The 12,867-nt window shown below is 44.7% G+C and overlaps 1 pseudogene; it reads left to right on the plus strand.

The window, feature by feature from the left end:
- Positions 1–11,621: 11,621 nt before the first annotated feature.
- LOC108538813 (60S ribosomal protein L3 pseudogene) lies at positions 11,622–12,812 on the plus strand (annotated as a pseudogene).
- The last annotated feature ends 55 nt before the right edge of the window (positions 12,813–12,867 follow it).

Genomic DNA, 12,867 nt, shown 5'->3' on the forward strand with positions numbered 1-12,867 from the left:
AAAAAAAAAAAAAAAGAAAAACAAAGACAGCTAGTACATTCAATTACTTTCTTTGTCTCTCTTGGTGATGGTGGAAGGGAGTGCTGGAGGTATTCCCAGGCACTCAGGAATTGACAGAGACCCAAGACACTAGCGGAAGCCCCCTCTACATAAACGCAGGACACCACCAACGTTCCTCAGATGCAGTCACTCCATGCTGGTGCAGGGCTTCCGATGACTCATTTGCATCCCAGAGTCTCAAATGAGGATTGGGGCCCATACCCCACTGCTTGAGGATTTCCACATATGCCTCTAGTTTTTGCCACTGCACATTCTCACCCCACCCAGCAGGAGTTTTGATCCAGAGGGAAGGAGACAGGACACACTTATCTGACCCTTGTCCTTCCTCTCTCTCCCTCTCTCTCTCTCCCCCAGTCTCTCTCTCTCTCTCACACACACACAGACACACACACACTTATATCAAAACTTTAGAATCAAAAAGCTCACTGCTGTTTCAAAGACAAATACTACAAGTTCAAAAATATATAGGCCAGGTGTAATGGCTCATGCCTGTAATCCCAGCACTTTGGAAGGCCAAGGCCGGCGGATCACTTGAGATCAGGAGTTCAGCACCAGCCTGGCCAACACAGTGAAACCCCATCTCTGCCAAAAATACAAAATTAGTATTTTAGTGGTGTGGTGGCACAAGCCTGTAATTCCAGCTATTCGAGAGGCTGAGGAGTGAGAATTGCTTTAACTCGGGAGGTGACGGTTGCAGTGAGCCGAGATCACACCACTGCACTCCAGCCTGGATGACAGAGTGAGACTCTGTCTCAAAATAAATACATAGACTCCAACTAGATTCCCCTTCAATGCATTTGTTTGGGAGTGTCTGATCACCACACACAGGTTCTGTCTGCATCTGTAACATAAACTTACGGGTCAGAAAGACACTGACTCTTTGGAGTGTCTTTAGGCTTTGGAGACAAAAAAAAACCACTCTGAGAATCACAACTCTTGTATTCTGCTTTGACTTGAAACTATGAGCTCAGTTTTGGGTGAGATACTGAAGATGTAATGGCAGAGAAGGCATTCATTGGTATGGGCAAAGCAATAAAAGAAAACTCTAGGAGTCAACTAAGTGGGATATGAAGGAAAACTACCAGAAATGGTGATTAGCTCATCTATCATCAGAAGGAATCAGCTCATCATTTCAAAAAAATAAAACAAATAAAAATTGGGCCATAATTAGGTCCAATTAACTCATCCTTCAAACACATTCTCTGTAGTGGACATCTGTTGTTTTGGCTGCCTTTCGGGTAATTACAAGCCAGTTTCCCTTTGGAGGAACATCCCTCCCCCAAATGTCTGCCATATAATTGATTGGGAATGACCCCATCCCTAACTCCAGGAATGGGTATCAACTCCCTTAAGTCAATCAGCTAATCAGTCTAATCCCCCAAGCCGCAGTTTAAAGATACACACATAACCAGTTAGAGCCAATGAGATTCAAGGGGGGTGCATGGAAGAAAAGACATCACTCTTCTTCTGAATATGTAGCCACCATCTTGTTTCCATTGTAGAGACAGCCTAAGGATGAAGCCAACCTATGGGAGAAGGCAGTGAGAAAGGAGGGTCACACTGCTTGAGGCTGAATGTCGATTAACTTCTCAGTACTGTGAGCCAATACTGACCTAAGTGCTTGGGACACATATCATTTGCACAACCCAGTGAGAGGTAGGGTATTACCCTATTCTACAGGAAACCTGGCACACATATAAATTAAGAGGACTTAGGTCTAGTGTCACAAAAGCCAGGATTTGCAACCAATCATCTTGGATGCCAAAGCCCTGGCTCTTAATCATTCTGCATGCTTATATAATCCTCACAATAAACTAAAACTCAGAGAGTTTAGGTAACATGTCCAAAGTCACACAGAAGGAGATACATGATGGAGCTATGATTGTCATTCAGAATTTTTTGTCTCCAAAGTCTGCATATTCTACTTTAACATCAAACTATGAGCTCATTTTGGGGTCAGGTAGAGCCAATAAGAAGGTTGACACGTGTGTTTTTTTGCTTGGTTTGGATTGGTTTTTTGAGACAGAGTCTCGCTCTGTCACCAGACTGGAGTGCAGTGGTGCCATCTCGGCTCACGGCGCCATGTCAGCTCACTGTAACCTCCGCCTCCCGGATTCAAGAAATTCTCCTGCCTCCGCCTGCCGAGTAGCTGGAACTACAGGCACATGCCACCATGCCCGGCTAATTTTTGTATTTTTAGTATAGATGGGGTTTCACCATGTTGGCCAGGATGGTCTGGATCTCTTGACCTCATGATCCGCTCTGACACATGTTTTTAAGAGCAAAGTTCCAGAGCCCATGAGGCTGGTGTACTAACATTCAATAAATTTCAGATGCCTCTATGTCTTATTCTTTTTTGTTTTTATTTTATTTTTTATTTTTTTATTGTCGCCTTGCTTCCAGGCTGGAGTGCAGTGGTGGATCTCAGCTCACTGCAACCTCCGCCTCCCAAGTTCAAGTGATTCTCCTGCCTCAGCCTCCCAAGTAGCCTGGGATTACAAATTTGAGCCACCATGCCTGGTCTCTATATATCTTACTCTTAAATTCACCTACTTACATGGTATAGGAAGAGGGGCAATAAAGATAATGATAACCTAGCTATGCATAAACAGAAACCCAGCTAGATTTATTCCCTACTTGGAGGGTCTTTTGGATACCACTAGCCCTCCCCTTAAATCCATTCCCTGGCCGGGCGCGGTGGCTCAAGCCTGTAATCCCAGCACTCTGGGAGGCCGAGACGGGAGGATCACGAGGTCAGGAGATCGAGACCATCCTGGCTAACACGGTGAAACCCCCGTCTCTATCAAAAAATACAAAAAAAACTAGCCGAGTGAGGTGGCGGGGGCCTGTAGTCCCAGCTACTCGGGAGGCTGAGGCAGGAGAATGGCATGAACCCGGGAGGTGGAACTTGCAGTGAGCCAAGATCCGGCCACTGCACTCCAGCCTGGGCAACAAAGCAAGACTCCATCTCAAAAAAATAAATAAATAAATACATTCCCTTCTTTCTGGGTATGGAGTTGAACTACAATTCCCAGCATCCCTTGCAGTTAGGTGTTTAGTGATTTATTTCTTGCCAAAGGGATTCAAGGGGAAGTGGTGCGTGTCTAGGCCTATGAAGTGGGCATGGCTCCTCCATGTTCTTTCTCTTTCCCACTGGTTGGAACCCTCACCATGTAGACGATGTTAATGCACTGGTATGTAGCAAAGCAACACGATGAAAGGACCTGGGTCCCTGAAAGACTATGTGGATTAGGGCCACTTCAGTGATCTCAACTGCTAACCTCAGCACAGTTACATGAGAAGGGAAAAAAACACTTTGTTCTTTAAGCCATGTGTTGTTGGATACTTTTGTTATGGCCGCTTAACATTTTCACACTAAGACAAGCCTCTAGAGGTCTTGGAGAAGAATTAGTCATGTTATGGGTGATCTCAAGGGAAGTAACTACACACAGCTCCCTATCTCAGGTTAAAAGCCACAGAAATCTCGTGCCTCTTTGTTATTCTCTCAGCATGAAAGCTCACTGCAGTGAATGAATAAAGCCAGCAATGGGTCAGGGGCTAAGGCAAGCTGCAGAGACCATAAGGCATGGAACCAGCATCTGTAGCAGACAGTAGAGAAAGTATGCCACATAGCTTAGGAGAGTTTCCTAAAATCCTGGTGCTGTGAGCAGAACCTTTGAAAGACCAGTGAACCCCCAAAACATCTGTTACATGAAGACCAAAAATGAGGGACTCTTCTGCCGGGAGGAAGCATCAGAAAATATTACTTTGATGGTGCCTTGGTCATTTTGAGCTGTTATAACAAGATACCCTAGACTGGGTGGCTTAAACAACAAACAGTTATTTCTCGTAGTTCTGGAGGCTGGGAAGCTCAAGATCAAGGCATAGGCTCATTCTGTGTCTAGCGAGGGCTCGCCTTCTGTTTTGCAGAAGGCCACTTCCCATTATACCTGCATATGAACAGAGAGACAGAGAGAGAGAGAGAGAAAGAGAGAGAAAGAAAGAGAGAGAGAGAAAGCTCTTCTGTCTCTTAATATCATTAATCTTATCACAAGGACTCCAACTTCGTATCTAATCACCTCCCAAAGGCCCTATCTCCACATACCATCACATTAAGGATAAGGGTTTCAACATATGAATTTTGGGAAGACACAAGCATGCAATTCATAACAATAGGATTTCTTGGGGGGAAAAAAATCAACATCAAATAGTAACTCACTGTAAGTCATAGATTAGAACTTCTTCTCTATCTCCCACAGTGCCAGTGCTCAGAAATCACCATTTGATGAACTGATTTCCTGAGTATAATAATGTAGTCACAATCCCTTTGAGCAGATACATATTACTCATGGGCAAGGGTATAGGGAAATAAATCACCTTGTATTCTGATGCTGAGGATGTTAGGGAAGTACCACACTCCAGTGTTTAGGAGTCAGGACCCAGAAGCCAGCATTACCACCTACTAGTTCTGCAACCTGAGTCTCTGAGGCGAACTCAGCCTCCTCATCCATAAAACAGGGATGATGGTAATGATAGCAGTATCTATTGCATACCATTATTATGAGGATACAAAATTCTTACAATAGTGCCTGTCCTATAGTAAGCCCTATGGAAATGTTTGTTACATAAATGTTGATACCACCTTCCAGGATGGGATTTGATAATATGCATTAAAAGCCTTGACCCAGCAATTATGCATCAAAGGATTTTTCCTAAAGACATCATCATGGGACATGTGCAAAGATTTATCTTCAAAGAGGCTCATTGCAGTATTAAGTGACCATTAACAGAGGCCTCGCTAAATAAATGACGGGACAGGGCAGCCATATCTTATGCAAAGGATTGAATTGCTGAACACCTCTCACAATACAATACTTCACATTATGCAAGATTAAACGTCCTACAGAAAATCAATGCAAGGCAGGATTCACATTTTATCAAATTTTGCCCATAAAGTCAGATTTAATTAATATTTTATATCCTATTTCAAACTGTGTAATTCAAATTTGCATTAAATGTAACCTGACTGTATATTTATTGTGGAACTACGCAAAAATTTATGTTGCAGAAGAATAAGCAACAGCTGAGGATGACATCCGTGATATATCCATTTTAAAAGTGTGACCCCATTTTTACCAGATAGACATTTTTAAAATGCTGAAAAAATATACAGCAAAATTTCACATGTGCTAGAAGGTTACCTGTAATTGTTGTTTCCTTCTCTTTCTTTGCCTCCAGTTTCTAATACCCCAAAGGAACATGTATTATTTTTATAATAAGAATAAAGGGGCCGGGCACAGTGGCTTACGCCTGAAATCCCAGCACTTTGGGAGGCTAAGGCAAGCGGATCTCCTGAGGTCAGGAGTTCGAGACCAACCTGGCCAACATGGTGAAACCCCTTCTCTACTAAAAAAAATATAAAAAGTAGCTGAGTGTTGTGGCGGGCACCTATAATACCTGTAGTCCCAGCTACTCGGGAGGCTGAGGCAGGAGAATCGCTTGAACCCCAAAAGTGGAGGTTATAGTGAGCCGAGATTGCCCTACTGCACCCCAGCCTGGGAGCCAGAGTGAGACTGTCTCAAGAAATAATAATACCAAGATAAAATAATAAGAAAATTAAATTAAATAAAAGAAGATAATTCCGCCTTATCATAGAATGTCTACAACTTTAAGAAACTACTTGTTTTTCTCTAATACTTGAGCTCAAAGATAGATCTGGACAGAAAATGCCCTTATGGCAGTGTTGACCAGAGCTCAGCCTCAGGCCCTATGAGCCCAACTCAGAGCCAATTAAATCTCTCAAAATGCAAGAAAGGACACGTTAGAAACCAGATTACACTGAATGTGATCTGGTTTATACTTAACATGCCTATATGCGTTTCTTTTTTTTTTTTTTTGAGACCGAGTTTTGCTCTTGTTGCCCAGGCTGGAGTGCAATGGCTCAATCTTGGCTCACTGCAACCTCCACCTCCTGGGTTCAAGTGATTTTCCTGCCTCAGCCTCCCGAGTAGCTGGGACTGCAGGCACCCGCCACCATGCCCAGCTAATTTTTGTATTTTTAGTAGAGACAGGGTTTTACCATGTTGGCCAGGCTTATCTTGAACTCCTGACCTCAGGTGATCTACTCGCCTTGGCCTCCCAAAGTGCTGGGATTACAGGCGTAATATGTGTTTCTTTTAAAATTTTTTGTAGAAATGAGGTATTGCCATATTGTCCAGGCTGGTCTCAAACTCCTGGGCGCAAGTGATCCTTCCACCTCAGCCTCTCAAAGAGCTGGGATTACAGATGTGAGCCTTGTCACCAGCTCACATGTGATCTTTTGACAATTGACAATATCTTTAAACAAAATAAGAAGGATGCCACTTTGGTGACTCAAAAAAAGAGCAAATAACACTAACGAACCCATCTTCTAGCTCATTTTCCCCAACCATAACTGGCACAGTCTATGTAAGGTGGAAACGAGGAGAAAAGCTTACTGTTTGTTCACTTCCTCCTTTCCCAGGGAAAGGGCAGGTGGAGATGTGGGAAGTAGTGGAGACCCAAGGAAATCCAGGGGCCTAAAGGACTGCCCTCTGTCCCGTGGCTGGGAAATAGTGGTGTTATTTCTCATTCATGGCCTTACAGGCCTCACCCCACCCCACACCAGCCATTCCGAACGCACTTGAAGTTTTTGGGGTTTGTTTTGAACAAACATTCTGCTAAGTAAACACATTCATATGGATTACCAGGTTTAACCATCACAAAAAGCCTATGAATTCAACACTATCATTTTCCTAATCTAACAGAGTTTAGAAGCTGTACAGAGGCTAGGAGTTGGGGCTCTGATCTGAATCCTGGATCCACCACTATGTAATCTTCAGCAAATTACTTAACCTTCCCATGCTACTTCCTTCAGTTTTCTCATCTGCAAAATGATGATGATAGTAACAGCAACCACATGATTTTGTTGTAAAGCTTTTAGAACAGTGACTGGTGGACAGGTGCAGTGGCTCACACCTGGAATCCCAGCACTTCGGGAAGCCAAGGCAGGAGACTTGCTTGAGGCCAGGAGTTTGAAACCAGCCTGGGCAAGATAGCAATACCTGTCTCTACAAAAAAAAAAAAAAAAAAAACTAAATTAGCCAGGCACTGTGGTGAGCAACTGTAGTCTCAGGAGGCTAAGGTAGGAGAAACACTTGAGCCCAGGAGTTTCAGGCTGCAGTGAGCTATGATCATGCCACTGCACTCCAGCCTGGGCAACAGAGCAAGACCTTGTCTCCAAAACAAAACAAAAAAGAACAGTTCCTGGAGCGGAACTAGTGCTTACTATAAATTTGCAGTGAGTGGCACAAGGTCAGACATAACCAAGTCCATGCACATTTGCGTCTTTCCACAAGGTCAGACAAGATTACCTTGATTAGGTGAATTTAATCAAGGTAACCACTTGGTTACCTTGTAGATTAAGGAAGTAACTTAAGGAAATCACAAGATTTCCTTGATTAGGTCAACTTCTACTGATGTTATTTCAATCATGGGGTTCCCAAGCAGGCAATTCTCCTTAGTGCTTCCCATTCACTCAGGAGTCAGAACTGTGTGCACATGGGCTCAAGCCAATCCACAAGTCAGTCAATATTGCAAATCACACATAGGAGTATGCTTAATCAGTCTAGAAATGTTGTAGATTAAAATTTCACACGAAACAGAGAAGCATTTAACACAAGAGAAAAGGGGGTAGGAAAAGGAGTCAATGAACCAGGCCAAGGAGACTGATGTGGACAATTAGAGTGTCCTGGGATGACCTGGATGGTTATCAATGTCTTGCAAAGAGAGCAAGATATTGTCTCCTTGATTTGGGCAGGATCTTCGGGGGCAAATGCCAGGTGCTGCTCATGAGTGAAAGCAAGACAGGGTCTGCCAAGATGGCCATGTCCAGTTGATAAAGTTCTGCTCGTTTTATGACCTTTGAGTCCTCTGGTGAGAACTGATAGTACAGGGTGATGCCCTTATCTGGTTGGTGCTGTCTCTGTTGATTAGGAGAACATCTGGACCCTGCTGCCTTAATGTGTTTTGAAATGTAACCTGGACTTTTTTTCTAAGGTGGAATCACTGACGTCACGGGTGCTCCATACAGCATTCGTTATTACAACAGATGAGGAAATGTGGCCTCAGACAGCATAGTATCTTGCCCACAGTTACAAAGCCAAGTATTGGATGCAAGATCTGTTTGGGGTTCCTTGAGATTCTCATAACTGTGGGTTTATAGCTTTTTATATAATTTGTAAAGTGTTCAGTTGTTATTTTTTCAAATACATTTTCTATTCCCCTTACTTCTCACCTCTCCTTCAGGGATTCCAATTATACATGTATTAGATCACTTGATGTTGACCGCACTTTATCATGGCTGCTTTTTTTGTTTTGTTTTGTTTTATTTTGTTTTGGCTAGTTTTTATTTTTTAGTTAGGAGGAGGGTTGAGACAGAGTCTTGCTCTGCTGCTCAGGCTAGAGTGCAGTGGTACAATCTCAGCTCACTGCAACCACCACCTCCCAGATTCAAGTAATTGTCTGCCTCAGCCTCCTGAGTAGCTGGGACTACAGGCACACACCACTACACCTGGCTAACTTTTGTATTTTTTTAGTAGAGAAGGGTTTTTGCCACATTGGCCAGCCTGATCTTGAACTCCTGGCTTCAAGTAATCTGCCTGCCTCAGCCTCCCAAAGTGCTGGGATGACAGGCGTGAGCCACTGCAAAGAACAGAGGCTCTGTTGTGTGTGTGTGTGTGTGTGTGTGTGTGTGTGCGCCTTTTTTTTCTTTAGTCTTCTTTCTCTGTGTCTGAATATTTCCCATAGCCTATGTATTCATAGTGTCTGAACTGCTATTTGCTCCACTGTCGTACTGTCATCTCTTGAAGTTTCATTGGGTCTTTTTTCTCTGTCTCCTCTATCTCTCGTTAACTTGCTCAGGCCTCCATCTTCTTGAGTATATTTCATTTTTTTTTCCTCTAAACTGAAAGTGACTTTATTCAGGATTTGAATAAAGCCTGTCTCCAACTGTCTGAAGAAAATAGGGACTAATTGTAAGAGTCTATGTGGTTGGTGTTGGAAACAAGACAGCTCTGAGGCCTGGGGAGCCCTCTCCATCTCTCTCCTGGAAAGCCCAGCCCCTCCCACAGGAGTCTCTGCTCTTTCTGTGCACCTATTCCTTATGTAGAGCATATTTCTAACAGATGTTTTAATGTCCTTGTCTACTAATTCTAACATCCGTAACATCTCTGGGTCTGTTTCTATTGAATGATTTTTTTTTTTTTTCATGATTGTGGGTCCTATTTTTCTGCTTCTCTGCATGCCTGGTAATTTTTTACTGGACCTCAAACATTATGAATTCTACATTGCTGAGTGCTGACATTTTTTATATTCCTATAAATATTTGGCAGTTTTGTTTTGGCATGCATTTAAGTTATGGGAAACAGTTGAAACTTTTGAGGCTTGCTTTTCAGACTGTTAGGCAGGTCCAAAACAGCCTCTAGTCTAAAGTTAATTTGGCCACCAGTGGGACAACATCCTTCTCAGGACTCTGCTCAATGTCTCATATATTAGGAGGCTGATATGGTTTGGATATATGTTTCCTCCAAATCTAATGTTGAAATGCAATCCCCAGTGTTGGAGGTTATTGAGTCATGGGGACAGATCCCTCACAAATGGCTTGGTGCCCTCCCCATGGTAATGAATAAGGTCTCACTCTGTTAGTTCATGCAGAAGCTGGTTGTTTAAAGGCGCCGGGCATCTCCTCCTCTCTCTCTTGCTCCCTCTCTCACCCTGTGACACGCCTACTCCCCTTTCACCTTCCACCATGACTGAAAGTTTCCTGTTACCAGAAGCTGAGCAGAGGCTGGTGCCATGCTTATACAGCCTGCAGAATCCTGAGCCAAATAAACCTCTTTTCTTCATAAATTACCCAGCCTCAGGTATTCTTTTGGAGCAATGCAAAATGAACTAATGGAGAGGTCTTTCCTTTCTAGTCAGTAAGAACACGATTCCCGATCCTGTGTGAGCTCCACCTGGTCCTTCTTGGTGGTCTTTCCTTAGCCTCTGGGAGTTTCTTCACAGGCATGTACTGATCAGTACTTAGCTAAAGAATGGAGGGGAGCCCTCTAAAGAGCTCCAAAATCCTCTCTGTGTGGTTCACTCCCTCTGCCTTGGCCTCCCCAGACTCTCGACTCAGAGATACTGTCGTATTCTGTTGTGTTTCTCCTCTCTGCATCGAGGCCTGTGGCCACCACAAGACTTAGCTATTTCCCTTCTCTCAGGATCTCCGTATTGTGCTATCTGTGGTTCAACGTCCAGAAATTGTTGTTTCACATATGTCATTGGGTTTTTGAGTTATTTAAAGCAAGAGAGTAAACCTGGTCCCTCCCAGTCTGCCATGGTTGGAAACTGAAGTCTCTGAAGCCAGGATCTGAACCCAGGGAGACTGACTCCTCAGCTTCCTCCCCATCCCTTTTCAATCCTTCAGTTCCTTCTTGTGTTCATTCAAATGTCACCTCACTACTGCAGCCCCAGCTGCACTCCCTGTCCTCCCTGTTTCCCTCCAAGGAATGAAAGTTCCACAAGGGCAGGGACTTTTGCTTTTGATCCTAAAGACTGAGGTCAGGTGCAGCGGCTCACACCGGTAATCTCAGCATTTTGAGAGGCCAAGGCAGGTGAAACACCTGAGGCCAGGAGTTTGAGACCAGCCTGGCCAAAATGGCGAAACCCAAAATACAAAAAAATTGCCAGATGTGGTGGCACGTGCCTGTAATCCCAGCTACTCAGGAGGCTGAGGCACAAGAATTGCTTGAACCAGGGAGGCAGAGGTTACAATGAGCCAAGATCATGCCAATGCACTCCAGTCTGGGTGATAGAGTGAGACTCTGTCTCAAAAAAAAAAAAAAAAAAAAAGACTGAGGCTTTGATCCCATTCCCCTAGGACCCTGAACTGCATGCTAGTACAGAATCTTGAGCTTATGACGTATTCAATATATGATTTTTAAATGAATACATAACATCCTCTGCACTCCATGTTAACACACAGGTCAGGTTTACCTAGTGTAAGCAGACAGGGAGGGTCTCCAGAGATTACAGGAATTTAATGAACTTGAGCAATCAGCCTGTTTTATAGCCTCCTGCCCTGGAGTCTTTTTCTTCCTAAACCTTGTATGGAATAAAGTCACCTAATTGGTTCAAACCAGTCCCTGGCAGACTCCCACAACTTAAAGATGAACGCAAGTGAACATTCCGCATTACCATGCTAAAGTCTCCACCCCGAGAGGTGCTATAGCTTCATTACCTTAACATGCAAGCTATGTGCTGGCATGATGGCTCACCACATCTGCACAACTGAGACCCAACTACACACAATGATGCACCCTCTCCCTGCTCTATCCACCCCATAAAACCCGCCTATCACTTTCCCTTGGGAAGACACTGCTTTGGAGAATACTCCCAGTGTTTTCCTTTACTTGTATCAAGTAATAAAACTCCTATTGATACAAACCTACGTCCCTATAAAGAGTCTTTGTTCTCTACTGGCAGGATTTGATGGCGTGATGTCTCACAGAACGGTCTCTGCTCCCAGACATGGGTCCCTCGGCTTCCTGCCTCGGAAGCGCAACAGCAGGCATTGCAGGAAGGTCAAGAGCTTCCCTAAGGATGACCCATCTAAGCCGGTCCACCTCACAGCCTTCCTGGGATACAAGGCTGACATGACCCACATCGTGCGGGAAGTCGACAGGCCAGGATCCAAGGTGCACAAGAAGGAGGTGGTGGAGGCTGTGACCATTGTGGAGACGCCACCCATGGTGGTTGTGGGCATTGCGGGCTACATGGAAACCCCTCGAGGCCTCCGGACCTTCAAGACTGTCTTTGCTGAGCACATCAGTGATGAATGCAAGAGGCGTTTCTATAAGAACTGGCATAAATCTAAGAAGGAGGCCTTTACCAAGTACTGCAAGAAATGGCAGGATGAGGATGGCAAGAAGCAGCTGGAGAAGGACTTCAGCAGCATGAAGAAGTACTGCCAAGTCATCTGTGTCATTGCCCACACCCAGATGCACCTGCTTCCTCTGCGCCAGTAGAAGGCCCACCGATGGAGATCCAGGTGAACGGAGGCACCGTGGCCGAGAAGCTGGACTGGGCCCACGAGAGGCTCGAGCAGCAGGTACCTGTGAACCAAGTGTTTGGGCAAGATGAGATGATCGACGTCATCAGGGTGACCAAGGGCAAAGGCTACAAAGGGGTCACCAGTTGTTGGCACACCAAGAAGCTGCCCCGTAAGACCCACCAAGGCCTGTGCAAGGTGGCCTGTATTGGGGCATGGCATCCTGCTCGTGTGGCCTTCTCTGTGGCACGTGCTGGGCACTGAGATCAACAAGAAGATCTATAAGATTGGCCCGGGCTATCTTATCAAGGACGGCAAGCTGATCAAGAACAATGCCTCCACTGACTATGACCTGTCTGACAAGATCATCAACCCTCTGGGTGACTTTGTCCACTATGGTGAAGTGACCAATGACTTTGTCATGCCGAAAGGCTGTGTGGTGGGAACCAAGAAGTGGGTGCTCACCCTCCACAAGTCCTTGCTGATGCAGACGAAGCCACGGGCTCTGGAGAAGATTGACCTTAAGTTCATTGACACCACCTCCAAGTTTGGCCATGGCCGCTTCCAGACCATGGAGAAAAAGAAAGCATTCATGGGATCACTCAAGAAAGACCGAATTGCAAAGGAAGAAGGAGGTTAATGTCAGGAGCAGATTTTACAGCTGGTGGGGTCTCAATAAAAGTTATTTTCCACTA

Source organism: Rhinopithecus bieti, unplaced genomic scaffold (assembly GCF_001698545.2).
Source record: "Rhinopithecus bieti isolate Rb0 unplaced genomic scaffold, ASM169854v2 scaffold_13348, whole genome shotgun sequence".
NCBI classification, from domain to species: domain Eukaryota; kingdom Metazoa; phylum Chordata; class Mammalia; order Primates; family Cercopithecidae; genus Rhinopithecus; species Rhinopithecus bieti.